The sequence below is a fragment of the Camelus ferus genome, chromosome 8 (assembly GCF_009834535.1).
Source record: "Camelus ferus isolate YT-003-E chromosome 8, BCGSAC_Cfer_1.0, whole genome shotgun sequence".
Taxonomy (NCBI): Eukaryota; Metazoa; Chordata; class Mammalia; order Artiodactyla; family Camelidae; genus Camelus; species Camelus ferus.
Window position 1 is genome coordinate 14,027,105 of NC_045703.1, and position 22,446 is coordinate 14,049,550.

Consider the following 22,446-nt stretch of genomic DNA (forward strand, 5'->3'; position numbering starts at 1 on the left):
TCCAAGGGGTTGGCTTAATAACAAACCAAAAAGATTTCCTGAGAAATGGCACCAGAGTCCATGCCCAGTCTCTGCTTCACATAGAGTTCCTAAAATGAAAGAATACTTGCTACTGAGTTTTGTTCATGTGCCAGCCTACCTTCTAAATTTCCATTTAGATAATTAGCTTATTGTTGTCATTATTAACCTATGCTTTAGGGTAAAAGCTTGCATGCTGACTTAAATGCTATTGACTATTTGGCTCCACTTTATGTTATTACAGATCATTACTTTAAAAATTTAATGCTACTTGTTAAGTGTGCCAATAGCTTATTACATTTATGAATCTTACTGTATTCATCGTTGTACTCTACATATTTAAACTTCTTATTTTTTTTATTATTGGAGATACAGGAAGCTGTTATTTCTGATTCTCACCAGTAATACAAACTGGGTAAAAGTCTACTCACTGTAACTGTTATGACTTGATTATATGTAAACTATGAAAACTTTCAAAGCAAATGTACCTAAAGAACAAAACTCATGTTCATGGTTGATGTGACACATACGCCCTTGATGAAGTAAGGAAATTATACAACTGTAAGCACATGGAATTTACTGTAGATTCAACTTTGCTCCATCAGCGGTATATTTATTGATCATTAAACAGAGTTATGGAACTTCTTCTATAATATGAGTACACTTTACGGACTTTTTCCTAGAGAAATCAGACTATAAGCTCTAAAAGAGTAGGAAATGTTCTGTTTACCTTCCTGTACCACAGGGCAAGTACAGTTTCTGTCTCATAGTACTTGCTCAGTAAGCATCTTTTAAATGAACGATTAAAGACTGGATGAAAAGAGTCTAAAAATTTGCATAAATTAATCTCTAGTCATTTAGATTTGGATTGATCTCTTATTTCCTAACCATGTATATTTTTCCCAAGTAAAAATTGGGTTTTCATGCAGAATTTAATTTTTGTGAGCTTACACTAATTAAATGCAGGTTCTCAAGACTCAAGGTAAGGGGATAATAATTGATTGAGGAAACACACAAATATCTCTAATAGGGCTAGGTGTTTACTCTAATAGAAATAGACAGCAGCAATACAGAAAAACAGAAAAGGAAACCTCCTGGTCTCCTTGCGGGAGTAAGAGAGTCTGTAGTTAGGCAAAGATCTGAAGGATGATGGACTGTCCACAAGATAGAAAATATATACACTGTCATTACAGGCAGACAAAACGTCACATCACACACACAGGCTTAGTAATGGAAAAGCATAGGAAAACTGGAATGGGAGTAGAAACTATTTATTTACTGGGGAGATACGAAGTTTGAAAAGAAGAAGGCTTGATACTGGAAAGGTGAGCATGAGTCTGAGCATAATGGATCCTGAATAAAATACAAAGTGCTGTATATTTAGATGCCGGTGCCTACAGGAAGCATTTAAGAAGTTTGAACCTGGAGTAACATGTCGTGTTCACTCAGATAGCAGCTGAAGTATGGGATTGGAGGGGTTTAGACTACAGGGCAAAAATTGGTAAAGTTAGATAACAGGAATAATTAATAAGGATGAGAGGATGATTATGAAAGCTATTGAACTTGTGAATAACTATAGATATGGACCTAGAAGGTATTATGCTAAGTGAAATAAGTCAGACAGAGAAAGACGAGTATGTATAATTTCACTCATCTGTGGAATATAGAAACAAACAAATAAACAAAATAACAAAATAAATGAGCAAAGCAAACCAAACAAAAACAAACTATGGGTACACAGAACAGAGTAGTGGTTACCAGAGGGGAAGATGGGAGTGAGGTTCAATAGGGGCAAAGGGATCAACTGTCTGGTGATGGGTAAGAATTAAAGTTTTTGGTGACGAGCCTGCTGTAGCGTACTTGGAAGTAGGAATAAGATGTTGTTGACATGAAACTTATATAATGTTATAAACCAAAGTTATATCAATAAAAAATAAATTTTAAAAATTTATGGGCTCGGAGATCACAAGAGATCATGACTGTATGACTGGGAATCTACACAGGGCATAGTGGGAACCACAGTCACTGATCAGATTGATCGTAGAATGACACAAGGAGAAGCTAAGGACTGGGGTTCGACATCACTGAGGGGCTAAAGAAGAGGTGCCCACAAACGTGGGTAAGGAGTGAGAGACTGGCAATAGAACAAGGGAAAATACATTGTCACACAAACCAAAGATGGAGAACATTTCTAAAAGGAGCATATGTTCAAGCTACAAAAGATCAACCAGTAATAATAATACATGGAATAGAAGAAGCAACAGAGTGATTTTAGGTTACTTTTGCTAGAAGTTTGCTAATAAAAAGAGAGAAAAGCTTGTAATCTAGGGCAGGATAGAGTGTCAAAGTAGAGCTGCAGAGATCATTTTAATTAACTATATTCTGAAGACTTTTTCTCCTAGAACTTTGAAATGATTGGCATTTTCTAAGCGATTGCCTCACCAAAATCTTGATACCAATCTTGTGATGTAGAGCAACCAGACATTTGCTGCAATCAGATTTAGAAGATATTCAGTGTGTGTACCGGTAAAGATATCATGAAATTAAAAACCAACTAAGATTCCACCTCGTTAAATATCCTGTATTTGAAAGATGTCTTGTCAGCCCCTTACTGATTTTTATTCTTCTCTTATACTATCATTGTGTCATAGTAACTGTGTGTGTGTGCAAGTGTGTGTGTGTATGTGATATATACTTATGTGATTGAACAAGCTATAAAATTTATCCCTAAAATACTTATAAGAGAAGTCATATGATAAACCAGAAAAAAGGAAGAGAAACTCATTTAGTGAATTTCTGTGCCATGTAGCCCCTGTGAATATCATGCAGGCTCTATCTAATTATTGTGCTCTGATTAAGAGATACTGTTTGAGCACTGTGGGCTGTCGGTGCACAGAAAATTAAAAACAACAGGTTCGCAGTATAAAACACTAAGGAAGAAAACTATAGTTGATTTCTCTAGATAATAAGTGCTAAGTTACAATTATTTTCCTGCCTCCAAGCTTCCAATAGTGTCTCCCTGCACTGGCTAGAGCCCCTCCGCGTGATAAAAGTCCCTAATCCAATGTGTATGTGCTGACAGGTTGTTTAATGCTTCCTTTAACAAAAACACACAGAGCTCAGTATGTGAGGAGAGAATGAAACAGTTAGACACTTTCAATTTTCTGCCTGAAGTGTGAAAAACTCTGAGTCTCCTAATAACCATAATGGTGATAACTTCCAAGGTCTAAGAGTAAATGCCTCCTCTCTGGCGGTAGGAAAACACTTTCCTTGGTCACGCTTTAATTGCTTACACTTTTCAGTGCATGGGCTCCTGCTTTTGTGTCCAAAACGCCTAGGGACACGAAACCTTAATTCCTAATAAATGCAGACCAAGTTACAATATACCAGCTATTCTCCTTGCTAAATATAAAAGGGAATCAAATGATTACGCAAGTAAATTTTATTATTGTTAATCCATTAGTGAATTTTTTTCTTTCTACAAAAGTTGATAACATAAAATGTGTTCTGGAAAGACACTAGTTTTTTTTCATATTCAAGTCAATTACAAATGTTAGAATATAGGATGGATACACTCTTATGCAGGATTGGAATTTTTGAAGAAACGGGGACTAACATAATTCATTTGGGCTGCTGTAACAAAAATGACATAGACTGGGTAGCCTAACATTTATTTCTCACAGTTATGAAGACTGGGAATTCCAAGGTGCTGGTAGGTTGGAATCTGATGAGGGTCCCTTTCCTGGTTCACAGACAGCTGTCTTCTAGCAGTGTCCTCACATTGGTGGAACGGACAAGAGAGTTCTCCAGCATCTTTTTATAAGGGCACTAATTCCTTCAATAGGACTCCACCTGCATGACCGAATCCCTTCCTAAAGGCCCATCTCCTAATACAAACACATTGTGGTTTAGGATTTCAACAAATGATTTCCAGGGGGACACAAATATTCAGTCCATAGCAGTGACTGATTCCAAGAATCTAAACAAACATTTTAATTTTGAATTTTAACATAGTAGGAGAAGGTAATAATTTTAAACATTTTAAGTGAATTTCTTGAGTAAACAAGAACACTTTGGTTCAGCAAATAAGTATTACTGCTTTATGTATGTTCAAAACACTGATTTGCATATTCAATAATTAATTTATTACACTTGTATAAAAAGTCCTCTCAATCATAAACCATAAAAAACTCTCTTAGCCAAAAAAATTGCTGTTGAATTAGTAGTCTGTGACAGAAAGACAGAATTCTCTTTTAGAAGCTGTGATAGATTCTTGAAGAATAAATGAAAAAAATCACCTAAACTGTCTGTGTTTCACTTTCTGTAGAATATTTTGATACATAATATTACACATCACAACTCATTATCAGTTTACAGAGGTAATGACACCTCAGTAAATTGTTTGTGATACACTGTAGAGCATGCTTGTCAACCTTTCTGAGCTCTTCTAAGACACTTGTTAGATGGACACAATGTAATGAAAAGTAAATTGAAACACACCAGTAGGAAAAATCAAGAAAAATACTTTATTCAACTCTCTTGGGATCTGTAAATGATGTCCTTATTTTCTGTCCGTTCAATCTTAAAAACAGAATCACTCTACGGTAAGCAGAGCCTTTCATATAGGTGCATCTCTGATAAACTTAAACAAAATCATAGAGACATCAAAGTTTCATTGCAACATTTTAAGATTCATTTTTGTAAGTCACTCACTCATTCACTTGCCCGTTCTGCTGAACTACCATTTGGGCCCTTGGTTGCCCCTTCTGCCATCAGTTGCACCTGGCCACAAGTCATCAAAGTGTCAGATGTAAACCAACCTAATGAGAATTATTTTTCATTCCTTGCCCATAGAAGAATCACTTTTAATTTATTCCCACGTGAAGGCATGTCTTCCTTAGTCTGCCAGGAATCCTTTATGGACTAAGCCTCACTTTGTGTTAGGGCAGAAACTGTCTCCTACCCAACACTGGGACAGATTCCCCTCCCACATCTCCACCTGTCTCCACCAGCCTCTCTTCCTTTTTTTTTTTTTTTTTTTTTTTTTGCTCTGACTCATCTCTTTATCAGCTCTGCATCTACTTCTTGCTATTCTTGCAAAACTCCGACTGTCAGAGACGTCTCGGAAGGCGTGACTCTGAGTCGATCCACATTCCGGTTACTTTCTGTCATCCCTAAGTTCTCTCCTTAATTTGTGTGAGATTTGTGTGTGTTTCTAGTTTTGAAAACTTCTCCATGCATTTAATCGTAGTTTCTTTTATTCAAGAGCACTGGCTTACACTCACTACTGTATCTACCTCACACTAATTTAATCTCATTTAAAATGTAGAAAGGAATTATTTCAATACTTTTGAATAAACACCCTAAAATGAAATTGCTTTATACTGTTTTCTGTAGCAGCTGCACAGGGTTGCATTCCCAGCAAGAGTGTACAACGGTTCTAATTTCCCAGCATTCTCACTAACATTTGTCATTATATATATACATTTATATTTATATAATAAATTTTATATATATATACACATATTATATGTATATATACATACAAGGCCTATACCAAACCCAAGTTAAGCTGCTCGCAACCAGAAAGATCAATACTCAAGAGACAAGTGTTGATAGAAAAGGAAAAGTTGCTTTATTCAGGAGGCCATCAACCTGGGACAATGGTGGATTAATGTCCTAAGATCATCTTCAAGTTGGTGGTTTGGAGACATAAGTTTTAAAGACAGTGTGAGGGAGGGGCCTTAGGGGTCATGATCAGCTCATGCACAGTTCTCAGATCGGTTGGCATCAAGATGAATTTCCAAGCATCACCAGTCTTCTGGCATCACCAGTCTTCAGCTGGTCCAGGGTCTACATGCTTGCAGTCAGCCCTTTTCATCTGGTGGGGGTCTGCCTCCTGTAAGTCCTTTAACTTAGCAATGCGTGTCAGATTTTTATGCATATGTTTCAGGGAAATGGGAGTGCAGTGACTCTGCTATGTGGCTGATTTATAGTCTAAATTGTTACCAGTTTCCCAATCCAACAAGTATTCTTGGTTTACACATCTTCACATTTCCTAATTATTAACTCTTGAACCAACCTTTAGAGACTCTGGGGAGGCCTGGGAGACTAAAGCAAAAGCCTTTTACTCGAAAGGACAGGGACACAGGGGCTTGTATGCAGTTTTAGGAGCCACCCTAACAGGTGTGGGTTGGTACCTCATTGTGGTTTTGATTTGCATTTTTCTGATGATTAGTGATGTTGAACATTCTTCCATATACCTGTTGGCCCTTTGTATGTCCTCTTTGAAGAAATGACTATCCAAGCCCTTAGTTCATTTTTAATTGGGTTATTAGGTTTTCTTCAATTGCTTGTAGAAGTTCCTCATGTATTTTGAAGGTTAACTCGTTGTCAAATATATGATTTGTAAAAATTTCTTCCCATTCTGTAGGGTGCCTTTTCACTCTGTTGATTGTTTCCTTTTATATTCAGAAGCATTTTAGTTTGATGCAGTCCCACCCATCTATTCTCGTTTGTGTTGCCCGTGTTTTTGGTGTTCTGTTTACTTGTTATTTCCTTCCTTTGTTCTCAGTTTGTTCTTCTTTTTCTAGTCCCTTTAGGTGTAATGTTAGGTTGTGATTTGCGATTTTTCTTCATTTTAATTGTAGGTGTTCACTGCAATGAATTTCCCTGTTAGTACAGCTTTTGCTGCATTTCATAAGTTTTGAGATGTTCTGTTTTATTTTTTGCTTGCCTTGAGGTGTTTTCTAAATTACTTTTTTGATATCTTCATTGACTCAATGATTTCTTGAGAGTGTAATGTTTAATTTTCACAGATTGTTGAAGTTTGTAGTTTTCCTTCTGTTGTTGATTTCTAGTTTCTTATCATTGTGGTCAGAAAAGAAACGAAATGATTTTAGTCCTCTTGAATTTGTTAAGACTTATTTTGTTATCTAACATGTGATCTATCCTGGGGAAATATTTATGAGCACTTGAGAAGAACATATATTTTGCTACTGTTGGGTGGAATATTCTGTATATATCTATTGCATCTTTTGGTTTATAGTGTCACACAAATTCTCTCCTTCCTTATTGACCTTCTGTCTGGATGTTCTATCCATTACTGAAAGTGAGTATTAAAGTCTTCTGCTGTTATTGTATTGTTGTCTATTTCTCCCTTAAGTTCTGTCAACGTTTGTATTTTTAAGCGCTCTGATATTGGGTGCATAAATATTTATAATTATTCCATTTTCCTGCTGAGTTAACTCTTTTATTATTATATAAATGACCTTTGGCTCCTATGCAAATTTTGACTTAAAGTCTGTTTTGTCTAAGGACAGCCACTTTTGCTCTCTTATTGTTACCATTTTTGTGGAATATCTTTTTCTATCCTTTTACTTTCAACCAATGTGCATCCTTAAATCTAAGGTGAGGTTTTTTTGTACACAGCATATGGTTTGGTCTTGTTTTTGGTGTATTTAGCTATTTTATGCCTTTTGAAGAAGGAGTTTAATCCATTTACATTTAAAGTAACTATTGATAGAGAAATGTTTACTCTTACCATTGCTTAGTTGTTTTCTGTTAGTTTTGGTTTTTTACTTGTTTTTTTCTCCCTCGCTGTCTTCTTTAGTGTTTTGTTGATTTTTTGTATTGACATCTTTGATCCCCTTCCCAGTTTTTTAATGTAACTTCTTTAGGTTTTGTGTGTCTATACATGGTCACCTTGTGGTTTACATAAATTTCATATAAATATAACATTTTTTAATACGATAACAAAAAGGTTTGATCACAAAAACTCTACACTTTAACTTCTCCCTGCCCACACTGTGGTTATTATTGTTGCAATTTACATGATTTGCCCACCACTATGACAGTAATACAGTATTCTTTATGTGTTTATATGTTTACCTCTACCAAGAAGTTTCATACTTTCTTTGCTATCATGTTGCTGTTTAGTGTCCCTTCATTTCAACTTGCAGAACTCTTTTATTATTTCTTATAAGGCTGGTCTAGTGGTGAAAAACTCCCTCAGCTTCTGTTTATCTGAGAAAGTCTTTATCTCTCTTTCATTTTTAAAAGAGAATTTTTCCAGATATGGTATTCTTGCTTGGCAGGGTTTTTGTTTTAACACTTTAAATATATCATTCCACTCACTTCTGGCCTGCAAGGTTTCTGATGAGAAATCTGCTCGTAGTCTTATGAGTGTTCCCTTATCTGTGAGAAGTCATTCTCTGGCTGCTTTCTAAATTCTCCTTGTCTTTGACTTTTGGCGATTTGATTATGTGTCTCAGTGTAGATCTCTTTAGGCCTATCATATTTAGATGTTCTTTAGAATTCTTGGATGTGGATGTCCATTTCCTTCCCTAGTTAAGAAATTTTCAGCCATTGTTTCTCTGAATAAGCTTTCTGGTTCTGTCTTTCCCTCTTCTTCTAGAAGTCCCACAATACATGTATTGTCAGCTTGATGGTTTCTTATAATCCATTAAGCCTCTTCCCTCTTTTTATTCTTTTTTTTTTCCTTTTTGCTCCTATGACTGAATTATTTCCAATGACCTGGCTTTGAGTTCACTCATCCTTTTTTCTAACTGACCTAGTCTCCTACTGAGTTCATTTAGTTAATTTTTCTATTCAGCTGTTATGTTCTTCAGTTCCATTCTTTCTGTTTGGTATTCATTTTATATTTACTATCTTTGTTGAAATTACTACTATGTTCATTAATTGTTCTCCTAATGTTGGCATGCATGTTTATGAGAATAAATTGCAGGTCTCTGTCAAGTAAATCATAAAACACTTTCATTAGGGTCACTTTCTAGATTCTTATCTTGTTCCTTTGTTTGGAACAATTTTGCCTACACTTTCATTTTTTCTTGATTCTCTGTGTTGGTGTCTATGCATTAGACAAATTATCGACCTCCCTGAGTGTTCACACACTGGCCTCTTACAGAAGTCTCCCACCTATCAGCCTGGTCTGAGACTCTCTGGGCCTCTACTGATTCTTTCCATCCTGAGAGAGAAGTAGACAGCTGTGGCTTTTGTCCACCTGCTCTGTGCTGAGCCAGTGACTAGAATGATGGCATCTACCAGCCCAAGCCACCATCTGTTTCCTCCTGGGCAGGTAGGCTGTGCAAGTCAAGACTGATGAGACAGATGCTACTTTTGGGGAAACCCCAGAGAAATGAGGTGCTGGATGTACAGATTAACTCTTTCCTTCCTCAGGGGGAAGTTGAAGCTGAAGTTTTCACCTTCCTACTTTATGCTGGGCAGGGGAAAAGACCAATGGCATCCAGCAGCCCAAGCTGCTGCCTCCATCCTCCCTGGGGTGACTAGACTGTGTTGGCACCATGAGAGCTCCAAGATGGGTAAGACAGAAACCAGTCCCTTGGGAATGCTCTCAGAGGATCTGGAGCACTTGACATGCAAACCAATTCCTTCCTTCCCTGGGAGAACCTGAGAATTAGAGGGTCTCTTCCTGATCCTATGGTGCTATGCTGAGGGCAAGATTTCTGGCAAGAGGGTGTCAGTTGTCTCCCTACTGGCTCTGGTGAGTCTAGTGTCACCTTTTCCAAGGTGTAAGAACCTTTCTGTTAGTTTCTGGTTTCTCACAAAGGGAATTTGTCCATTAATTGTTGCTGAATCAATATGTTTGTGGGAGAAAAGAGGTGTCAGGGGTTCCTACTCTGCCATCTTGCTGATGTCATTCCTCTGACTTATATTTTAAATAAAATAATGCATTTTACTAAAATTGCTCTTATATTGAAGAATCCTGAACCTTTTTTTCTTGTTTAATGTCACTCAGCTTTGAGCAGTATTGGTTTTGAGTTTGAAAAGAGATGAGGCTATGAATAACAGGAGGGGACCAGATAGAGAGCTCTGGTTTCCTAGGTCAGTTATGTAGGATGTGATCACTCACTGGAACCTCAACCACAAATCAACATTACTACATTCATTTGACAAGTTCACGTCTTAGGCACATCTGTATTAAGCACACTCCGTTGCTTTTTGGTACTTAAGCCAAACTCTCTGACCTCAAAGAACATGCTAACTCTAGTGTAATGCTCTCTAATCTCTGCTGGTACAAATGAAGGTTGCAGATTGGTACATGTTTCTACATGTAGAAAAATATATATTTTAGTGTACTTTCATATGCTCTTTTAAGAAACAACTTGGATTGGTGGGAAAACACACCAGACTTGAAATGAGGACATTGATTTTTCTTTTGCCAAAAAAAAAAAAAAACAGGTTTTTTACATTGCTGACCAATGCTTTAAATCTCAAACCTCCTCTATAAATGATGAGGTTGAACTGGATTATTTTTCAAAGTCTACTCCAGTTCAAAATTCTGCAGATCTGTGCTAAAAACTACCATATATGTATGTATATACACACACATATATGTAGTATATATGACATACATATAATATTTAGTGTATATATATGAGATACTAAATAGTGTATGTAATATGCTATTCATTAGAGTATGAATTACACAGATATTCTTTATATTAAGATACTATCCAAGTCACAAATTCTGTTATCTTCTGTTCACCTAGGATCGCCTAACTTTCATACAATACCCTGGAGGACACCTCTTAAAAGGCTCCCATCTGATCTTCTTTCTGTTACTGCTTAATTTTCCATTTATTTGTAAAAAGCCTCAAAGAGTTTTCATTTTAAAACAAACAGATCAACAAAATCTCTTGTCCATAGCTTAAACCATGAAAAAAATACAAATAAAAACTGAGATAAATGAATATATATGCACCTTTTATGTTAAAAGATTTATTAAAATCAAAGAGCTTTGATGCTTGCTTGCAAATGGTTAGGGGCAATGGGTAAAATAAAGCAAGAAGTAATCTATTTTATATTAATTGGGGAATTCTAGTAATACAGATAATAATTTTAAAACCCTATTTAATTTTGCAGCATAATCTAAGTAACTCAACAGCAAGTGGAATAAAATCCATTTTTGGCTTAAGTGCTTTGGGGATATTAATTTGGGAGATAGTTTTCTAGTGAAATCTAAGAACTTAAGGCTAATTTAGCCAAAGGCTACAGACAGAGCCCTCAGGTGAATGATCTCACATTTGAAAATCATAATGTAGAATCTAAGGAAACTTTGACTTGGGAAAATAAGTGAAGCATGAATTCAGAGAATGTGCAACATAATCCATTAAGATGAAAATGAAGTACTTCATAAAGTCGATTGTGAATTGTTACATAATCCAAAGTTATTAAAGCTGACTTTGTAAGTAACTCCACTAGCTCCTTCAAAGACAAAAATGGGCCGTGACTGGTCACGTTGGCATGCTAAGACAAACTCGTTTTCTGATCATTCAGAGCCAACCCTTTTAGTGCCAAAACTTTGTGAGCTTACTGTTTTTGAGATCTGCACCATTTTTCTACAACACAAGATACTGCTTCCTAAAGACTCAGTGACATCACTATAAATATCCATTCAGAAGAGGCACTGTAGCTATAAGACTAAAAATTGGAGCTCTGGAGTTGGAATCCCAGCACCCTCAACTCCTAGCACCAGCCTTGGATAAGCCCCTTACCCTTGTTTGGTCTCTTTTTCTTCATCTGCAAAATGGGCATGCCACTATTTCAGGGTTGTAATCTGAAAGACTGAAGTATTACGTAGTACACATCCAATTACTGTTATCCTTTACTATTATTTTATTTTGAGTTTCTTTCCAAAATGAAAATTTAATTCTACCTTGTGCTAAATAAACATTAAGAAATCTTTTAGAAGTTGTTTCTAGTCTCATATATTCCACTCTGGAAATAAAATTTTGAAGTTGATTGTGATATTGAAATGGATGTTCAAGATGTTACCCCAAAAGAGAAGGGGAAAAGACCCTAGTTCTTGTCTCACCTGAAAAAGAAGAATTCTGACAGGGGACCAAAGTGTTGCGTAGAAAAAGATTTTAAAGGTTTTATTATCAAAGGGAAAGTACATCTCCAAGCACAAGAGGCAGGCTGCTCCCAGGGCAGGTAGCAATGCTCTTTGCCTCTTCTCTTATACCATCTCTTAGAGGTGGTCTCTTGATTCATTGATGGCTTTACCCCTGGAGTGCTCAGTCATGCTTGCCTCTTTTGTGCATGTCCTTACCCATGATGCACACAGAAAAACCCATGGTGGGGGCTGCTAAACTGCAATGCTAATTATATTACAATGATCACTGGGTCATGTCAGGTCAGGTCCTTGTTGCTACCATGCAGTTGCAGCTGTCGGGTTCTAACCAGTTTCCTGCTGGCTCTCATATAGAGGAAGTAAAGCCCCTTTATGCTGAAGATGGACATATCGCCATCTTCTAGATCATCCTCCTTCCCATCTACCTTATCTGCCCAGCGATCTCACTTATCTACCTACCTGACAACGCTGTGATCCCAGTTCATATGCTAAACAATTTCTTAAATACTCAGTATAAACATAAATGCCATTTTGCTTTCCTAAAGTGTTCAGTACATATTTTATTTTTACATCACTTACTTATAAAACTGGATTAATGAATATGAGTTCCCTGGCATTTAAGGCAGTGTAACGTATCCACCTTTCTAGAATAAGACAGTGAAGATAGTTTTCTGAACTGCCATGACATCTCATTATTCGCTCTCACTCTTGTCTGCCGACTGCTCCACAGGCTGCGATGCTTTATCCCTCAGTCTTTATCACTGATGTGAGAAGCCACATCCACACAAGGCATTCAGTCACCTACTCAGTCATGAAGGGGGTAAGCAAGCATCCTTGAGCGTGTATTGCTTTTTTGGCTAGGATCTGCTCTAAATTCATTACATATAGTAGCTCATTTAATCCTCATAACATTTCATCCTCTGGACAGGCCCTTATTTATACTGTACAGCTAAGGAAATTGAAGCACAGTGAGACAAACAACTTGCTCATGGTCATACACCTTGTGAGTGCTGGAATCCGTTTCTGAGCCCACACCATGAAACTCCAGAATCTACTGTATTGGACAGTCTCACTCTGATATTTCAAGGATGTATGGAAGGTCATTTTGGAAAACCCTAAACATCCTTCTTTATTAAATCATTGTCCTTACGTTACCCCAAAACAGGAAGGGAAAAGACCCAAGATCTTGTCATACCTGAAAGATAAGAATTCAGACAGGAGACGAAGCGCTGTGTAGTGGAAGATTTTAAAGAATGTATTAGCAAAGGGAAAGCCTCCAAGAACAGGAAGCAGCAGATTCAAGGGAGGATAGCAGTGTTCTTTGTTTGATCTTTCTCTCATACCCCCGCTTAGAGGTGGTCTCTTGATTGATTGATGGCTTTACCCCTGGAGTGCTTAGTCATGCTGGTCCCTTTTGTGCATGTCTTTACCCATGATGCACACAGAAAACCCATGGGGTGGGGGAGCTAAACCACAATGCTAATTGTATTACAGTGAGCATTAGGTCATGTCCTGTTAGGTCCTTGCCGCTACCGCACGGTTGTGACTGTTGGATTCTAAACAGTTTCTTGCAGGGACTCATTTAGAGGAAGTAAAGCCCCTTTATGCTGGAGGCAGGCATACCGCCATCTTCCGGACCATCCTCCCTCTCCTCCACCTTATCTGCCTGGTGCCCCCATTTATCTAACCACCTAATACCTAGAATAGCAGTTTCTAGTCACTGAGCACTTCCCCTGGGTGGTGCTCCGACAAGCACCTCATACTTCCTAGTTTATTTCACATCTGCAGTGGCTGTCTGAAATAGGTACTGCTCCCATCTCCATCACAGATACGGAGACTGAGGCCCCTCACAAGCTTGAATGGCCTGATCTGGTTAGACAGCTATTGAGTGACAAGGACTAAAACTCAAACCCACACTTTAAAACATGTGTTGTGATGCTTTGCTGCAGATAACAAGACACCTTTACCAGACCCATGTTGTTCTTGGTTTGTCTTAGCGGCTGACTTCTAACACAATGCCTGTTTCAAAACACATTTAATGTTATTACTAAATTAAAACCCCTGGAATAATATGTTTTTTAGATTCAACTATCTTACAGAATCTCCTTTGAAGTCAATTTATAATCTGAAAATCATCTTAATTCACTAGTATATTTGTAAATGTGATAACAGCAGACAGAAATAGAGCAAACATGGTTTTGTTTATTTATCAAAAAATAAAATCCCATCTCTCTGTCTTTCTATCCATCCATCCAGAGAGTGTGTGCTATGCCAGGTGTTGTTCTGTGCTAGGGATTCACTATGGCAGAATCAAATGCAAGTTCACCTTCACGAATCTTATATACTTTCTTGGGGTCAGTGTTTTCTTTACTTGGCAAGAAAAATGAATCTGTTTTTATGTGAGGCTATGGCTTATAAACAAAATAAACATAGGAAGAGACCATTCAGGAAAAGTAAACGATTACCTGCCTACTAATTAGATGCTCCTCTTGAAGAGTTAAAATTGTTGAATCGTCTTAAAAGGCTTGTTGATCAACTAGTGTGAAAAGTTTGAAATATTGAGTTAAACATGGTTACACAGGCTATTCTGTTTATTGTGATTTTCTCTGGAAACCTGCTCAGTCTTTATTATGCTAATGTTCATTGTAATCTCTAAGCAAAAGGATACTGCATGTTGTGTTTCTGAAATTATTTCGCCATACTTTCAGTTTTTTGAAATGTTAGCTAATAGCATAAGTGATAGTAGTTCTCTGAAAAACTAGAAAACACACTTTTAAATATTTAAATAGCTTTTTCCATACAGAATGTGCAAAATCTGTATGTGTTGGGGCAGCCCACCTGCCCTTCTTACACTTGACAGAGGGTTTGCCTTCATCTCTCAGCCATTTCTGCATCACAAATCACACCCTAGACACTCTGCTAGAGACCAGGAAAATGAAATGCTAATGCACAGTCTTTGCCAAGAAGAACCACATCAGCAAAAACCACATCAACATATATATTACAAAAATAAAACAGACAAATAGACAGTCCTCTCCGTGTTGAGATTCACTGGCACGAGCTGGTTCTCTATGACAAGGATTATCAAAGCATGACCGTGAGGTCAGTGGGACAGTCATGCTCAGGCTCCCCCTGGAAAATCACTGAAGGGTTATTTCAAATAGTCTACATTTAACTGTCCTGTGTAATATTTCATTTATAATTTAAAATTTCCTAGTAGCCTCATTAAAGAATTGAGAAGAAGCAAGCAAAATTCATTTTAATAATCCATTTTATTTAAGCCAGCATGTCCAAACTACTGTCATTTCAGTATGTAACCCACCTGAAAACATTATTAATGGGATGCAGACATACTTTATCTTCATCATATGTCTTTGAAATGGAATGTGTGTCTTAAACTCACTGTTCATCCACGCGGGACCAGCCACATCACAAGCGTTCAGTAGCCCCCTGTGGTGAGTGACCGTATGTCGACAGAGAGCTCTGCAGAAGAACTAGGTACTAAGCACTGTGATGGGCTCCTTTGCTCTGATGCACCTGCCTTTAGATGTGCTATCAGTTGTTCATTCACTCTTTAGCAAATGTTTGTTATGATTTTATTGTTTGTCAAATGTAGGTCAATCACTGAAAATATAACACTAAGTACAAAAGTGCAACTCTTTTGAAGTTGGGACAACTGAAGGAAGGGGAGATACATAATCCTGTAAACTATTCCAAGAGCAATGTGTCTGAGGATTGGGAAATACAAAAGGGGCAGGCATGTAACCCAGCTCGGGTCATAACAGGTGGATGGAGTCTGAAAGGATGGCAGTGATAGTCTGTTTCAGTTTTGCAGATAAGCTCATTAGTGTCTTCTTTTTTCTTTTTCTTTCTCTCTCTCTCTCTTTTTTTCTTTTCTTTTTTCCTGGCTTGTTTTAAGTTCTCCAGCCTCTTTTCTCACTGATTGCAAACCCCAGCTGTATCCCCGCCTCTGTCCGGGTTTCAGTCTCCGCAGCCCTGCAGGTCCCTGCAGTGTCTCCAGACCTGGCTTGCCCTGTGTCTCTGTGTGTGTCCCGACCTCTGCCTGGGGCCACCTCTAATTACCCTCGCCAGCAGTCTCCTGTTGTCCTTCCTCTGATTTTTGACACTTCTTTCCCTACAAGTGAAGTCAAAGTTAATTTCCCCTTAATAGGATTCCTTCCTTGGCAACCTGTATTTATGTCTCTCCTAGCGCTTCTCATCTTGTTTTTACTGCCATCATCACTTTGTCTTCCATTTTATTCCACTTCCGTACGTACCTCTGAAATGATTGACTTTTCTCATTAACTTGTTTTAGAATCTCCATCACTATCTGGATGTACAGGAACTTGCACATGTCTATTGACTTAGAAAGGTATTGAATTTAATTTTATTTTTGGATTGTATTAATTTCAATAGAGTAGAATTAAATAAGGCTTACTGATAAACCTGCAGGGAATACAGTTCTTGAAAACAGATCACTTAATGTTGGAAATGCTTTGAAGAGTAACCAGTTCTGTTATTTGAGATGGTAGATCATGAAGTCTCATACAAAACACTGAATGTTTTGAACTTTCAAATAGATCCTAACTATTGTCTGTCTCTTCCTTTGTCCTTCTCAAGAAATCTATTAATACAAAGTGGAGAAAGGTATCTGCAATAATCGAACTTCTCCTTTGCTCTTTCTTATATTCATTCCATTGCCCAGAGAGTCAATGTTCTTTTCAGCTACTGTCAGGTTTTTATAAATATCTATAAACTCTAGTAATTAGGAGATAAATACTGTCTATTGTGTCCCTTTCCTCACAACCTCACCAGCAGGGGGTGTGTTACAAAGAAAGCAAGCTTGGGTTAAATTATGTCAAATATGTATCAGCCAATAAGCAAAAAAATGTTATATCACCACGTCTTCTAGTCTGGGAAAATCTCATATGTCCTTAGGTCCCTTAACTCCATTTTAAGCGAAAGGTTAGTTTTCAGGCTAACATATGACACTCTGATGGCAGCAAACAGCTTTGTGGTATAGTCCGGTGACAGCTTCTTCTGTAAAATGAAGAAAAAGTTGACAAATAAGGCTGCATACCAAGACCTGTTCTGTGATTGCCGTATTCCTATCCTTCATTATGAAATCTTTCTAAATGACCAGAGCACTGGAAAGTACTCATTTCTTCCCTCTAAAATATTAGAGCTAACCTCCCAGGTACTAAGTGACAAAATATATTTCATATTTTGATGAGGACATCCAAACTATTAAGTAACCAATTTCCTAATACGTCATTCCCCCAAAACGTTGTCATTAAAACAACACGTATCATTTATTTGCTCACAGTCCTGCAATCTTGATAGGAATCAGCGAGAAACGGTTATTTTTGCTCCGCTTGGAACCTTCTGGGCCTGGAACGTCCAAAATGACTTCCTTATTCACGTCTTACGTCTCAGCCGGGATGGCTGGAAAAACAGAGGGATGGCAGGTCACTGCCTCTCTCTCTTTCATATATATATTTATATATATAGTCTCAAAATATATATATCTGAACTCTTTTCCAGTAAGTGCCTGTGCAGGGTAGATGCTAAAAGTTCCGGTGTTTGTGAGGTGCGTTCCCCGCACGAAGATGTCAGAGGCTGCCGGCTGTGACTTTCCCGGGAACACCCGCGGGCTGCTCCTGCACGGTGTCTGACCTTCAAGGTGGCCTGGCTTGCCTGGACTTCGAGGGGTGCCTGAGCATGGTGGGATCTGGGACCTGGCATGCCCTGGCTCAAAGCTCTATTTGATGCTTCTCTCCCTCCCTAAAGACTCATCCATTGTCTGCTGTCACCGTGTCACGCTCCAGACGGGTGTGTCACCCACAAATTACCATTTCCGATTGTTTCTGTGACCCAGCACTCACTTCCCTTCTCCTTCTGCTCCTTGTATTTTTTCCTACATTCCTGCTCTTTTCTCTGTTTTTCTTATCCCTCCCTCAATCTTCTGCTGTGTTGCTGGTGTTCCTCAGACCATTATAATTAATGCCAATTAGAATCTTCTTCTTCTGTGTCTTTACTTTCTGGGTTCTGTTTGGGGGTTTCCTTTTGTGTCCTGGATTGGTTTAGCTGTTCCCTGATTTCACCATCATGTTTACTTTTACTTGATGTTCTTCTGAATGATCAAATTTATGCCTGAACATGTAAACAAACTGAATGATGCTCAAACAGTAAAAATTTCAAAAACTTACAGGGACAAAAAATACCATCTTAAAATAGGCATCTTTTCAGTTCAGTTTTTTTATAAGTAAAAATATCTGTGCTTTCTTCAATAAAATTCCAATAGCCGCTTAAATTTAAAATTTAAGAGCCACAGACTGTGCTTCCATTCCTACTTTTTTTGATAGACGGGTGATGATTTTGAGCAGCTTCTAATGAAGTAATAGCCAGTATGTAATGAACACATGCTCTGAGCCAGACCGTCTATTTAGAGTTTTACACAAAACTAGTAATTTCCTCATCATAACAACCCCCAAGGGGTAGGAACCATTTTACTCTCCACTTGAAAATGAAGAAACTAAACTAAACTTAGAAGGATTAAATAATTTATCTGAGTCACAGTCAACATGTTACACAGGGAAGAAAACTCATCAAGACATGAAAATGTTTGGTAATGAAACAACTGCCTTCAAACCCCTCCCATCCTAGCATCTTAGCTTAACATCCATGTTCAACCCATCACACCAACATCAGAAGGAGAGCCCACAGTCAAGTGGTAAAGCAGAAGGAAAATTCAATGCAAATTGTTTATAAAAGGAAAACTGCATATCTTACAAAAGACGCGAGACTTCTCAGTGTCAATTAAATTAATATTGAAAACTCTGTAATCACGTGCAGAATCACAGATAAATGAGAAGATGGCAGAGTTAAACATTAAAAATTGAGAAGAAAGTCCAGAAGGATGGTGACAGGGGAGGCACTTTAAAAGAGAATGATTTGAATTTTGAGAAATTAAATGAGGCTCCTGGGAAAACTGATGAAGTCTCAGAATAGTTTCACAATGATAGCCCCATTTATGACTGCTGTTAAAGTAAAATGAGCGGGGGAGGGTATAGCTCAGTGGTAAAGCACATGCTTAGCATGCACAAGGTCCTGGGTTCAATCCCCAGTACCTCCACTAAAAATAATGAAAATGTTTTTTATTTTTTAGTTTAAAAAATAAAAAAAATGAAAGTAAAATACATTTTTATATGATTATATAGTTTTATTAGGAGGATTATGCCCTCCCACTTCTTCCACCCACCCTCCAAAAAAACTTACAATTTCTGATTCATTCTTTGTTCTAATAATTAAAGCATAATCACTATATTTTCTATAATTTAAACATTTTTATTAAAAATCATGTATTTAGTCATATATTTTTAAATAAAGGAAGGAAAGAAACACTTTTTCATATTTATTATGAGATGTTGATACACTTATAAATAGATTGCTTTTAAGGGGTCTCATCCGAGTACCAGTTGTCCTCAGATAATTAATTAGCAGCCTCTGCTTCTCATTTCAGAAGAAGTCTTCAACATCAGTAAGAAAATTTATTTTGACTCTTTCTCTTTTGTCATGCAAATAAGTATTATGACCATGGAAAATGTACCCTTGTGTTTTAAATGTTATTTCATGAATTTCTACTAAAATTTATTTAGGATTTGGTGGAGGACTGAGTTCTTACATTCATGCTTAGTGATTTTTCAGTATAGATTTTGCTGGCCATGCACACTGCTTTTCTATACCTCCCCTGTTGTCATTCCTAGTTATTGTTTGAAAGCCAGCAGTTAACTGTCGAAGATATTGAAGTTGAAGCTTTTATATAAAGTCACAAGGTGACAGAAGGTGGCACTAACTCCAGCAAACAAATTGTTGAGGGCTTCTTGCATGACAGTTAATATCATCACTCTGTGTTGAGTGTTCAAACAATCCCACACAGAGGTAATAAAAAATGATCCTGGAAAAATCGTACTAAACAGCCTAAAAATAACAGCTATATAAAATTCAACTTATTCCAAGTTCAATAAAGCAAAAAAGCTTCTGAGAATACACTTGGAGGCACATAATAAAAGCACTGGCTGTTTGTAAAAGTCATCTCCATGCATAGGTCCACCTTACGTTCAAAATGATAGCTGCCACTGAATTTGGAAGGGGAGGGAAACATAAAAAGCTCTGGCACCGAAAACAATACATAGCCCAATTATATGAATGAGATGTGCCCTAAGTTATAAGCCAGTTTGAAGAAAAGGAAAAACAATGCCATTATTGAAGCATCATCTTTGTGATACGTTTTCCTCAAGCCCAAGAGAAGCTTTACTTACGTTAGAATTGTGAGAATTTATGTTTGGAGAGGCCACTGCTTTTATTATAAGATAGGAAATACCCAGAAAGTATAATTAAAATTTAAACGTTGAATCTGAATCTCGACTAAATATGTTTAATACTCTTTTAAAAATGATATGCATATAATATGTATTACATGATAGCTCTTTCTTCAAATTATGCCACTTTATGATTATGTCCTTGGACCCATCAGAGAACCACCTTTCCCTTAGTTGTGTTCCTGTAGCACTGTTTACATACTCTGTGTAGAAGTCAGTTTTCTATGTGCCTGTGTCCTTCCCTAGATGAGAACAGGCACTGCATTTTATTTGCATTTCTAACCCCTAGGGTCTCAGACAGGAGACCTGGCACACAGTATGTCCAAAGAACATATTTTCTGAATAAATGGTCAAATGGCTTTCTTTAAAAATGCATTTTATAGTTCTTAATGTAATATGCTGATAGGTAGGAATATATTGTAGTTCCATATTCTTTAGAACTCCATTTTCCAGAAAGGGTAAATTTTTAGATACATTGTTGTGTTCAAAACCTTACAGCATATCTATTGTTACTTGAGATTAATTTTCCACCTCTTAGTTTCTCCTAGGTTATTAAGATAAAACATTTCTGAGTACCTTTGCTGCAAAGGGCTGGATCAGCTAAGCCATCTTTTGTTTTTCATTGTTGCTGTTTTTGTTTTTTTTTTTTTTTTTTTTTTTTTTTCCGTACATCTGAGAACCCACAAGGCATAGGAGCTGGGTAACATATGCATTGAAACTGAAGTCCCTTAAAATCTGCCCTCTTTTAAGAAGCAGTTACTTTTCTTTGGCATTCACTAACCTAGCTAGTGCATTTCACTTATTAGCAGGCATACTGGTTTTCTCTTTGGCATTCTGCAGGCCCATTACATATAGGAACAGAGCTGGGCCTTTATTATTACTACCCTGAATGTATTTCACAGTAAAAGAAGTAAAAAAAAAAAAAAAAGAAAAAAGAGAGAGAGAGTGAGAGAGAGAAATAAAATAATTTTCCATCTAAGGTTTCATATTAGTTTCATGAAAGCTGGAACTACTATCTAATAGTTGAATTTCCAAAAACTCTAGCTTGACCAAAAAAGTATCTTCACAACTAAAGAAAATAATGAATAATTACCCTCACCTTGCATATGTTACTGCAGATCAGAAAGTAGCTCTAGCTTATGGAGCACCAAGAAAAACCTGACCCAAGACCGCATGGCGCTCACAGGAAGAAGTCCAAGTGAACCTTTCAGCTGGCGTAGAGCGTCTCCAATAACGGCCCACGTTCTCTCTCGTCTCCCATTTAGGAGCACAGTGTGCCCTTCCCAGCACCCCAACATGAGGTCAGAGTGCGAGAAAATTGAGTGAAGTTAGAATTGTTCAAGAACGGTCAAAATTATGAAACCAGGCAGTTGTGAAAGAGAAATCGTGAAGGTCCATTTCTTGTAAAGGTTTGTTTCCCTACTCGCAGTTCTTGGATAGTAATACCTGCATCAGAAGACTGTTACGTGGATTAGACACTGTAACGTGCGCACCGTGCTTGCAGATCGCAGCGCTTAGCGCACACTGAGCACTCAGCGGGTGATGCGCCCTCCTTTCCTTTTCTTTCTTTGTCAACATGGAGACCATTGTCATCATCATTGAACTTGAGGTTCTAAAATCAAGTCAGAGAAACTAATATAAGAATAAAAATATAGGAGACCATGTTTCAAAGTCATATATATGTATGTGTTTTTTTTAACTGTCATTCTAGCTGGAAAAAAGCAAATAAACGTCCATATCATGGTGTTGCAGTGATTAGCTGGAAAAATCTAATCACATATTAGACTGAAAAAGATCAATAAGTAAGAATTAAAATGATGAGAATAAAAATTCTTGCTAAGACTAAGTAAGTGTGCTCACATTATTCATGTTGCAATTACCCCTGTTAAGAGTGATAAAGATCTTTTTGGCCCATATTCAGTGAATGGTTCAAATTATTGAGGACAATTGAAATTACTTGAGGAAGACTAGGTAGCTACACAAAGCTATGAGTTTTCAAATACTGGCAGAGTTGGTATAAGGAAGAGAGATGAGACTTGTTTTACATTGTAAATGAGGCAGAATGAGTACTTGTATGGACTGAATGTGCCCCCACCCAATCCACATAATAAAGCCCTAACCCCCATGTCACTATATTTGGAGATACAGCCT

General features: G+C 37.4%; 1 protein-coding gene across 1 annotated transcript in view; it reads left to right on the plus strand.

Moving 5' to 3' along the window:
- Positions 1 to 22,446, plus strand: part of EYS (eyes shut homolog) — a 1,185,765-nt gene that overhangs the window by 779,177 nt on the left and 384,142 nt on the right.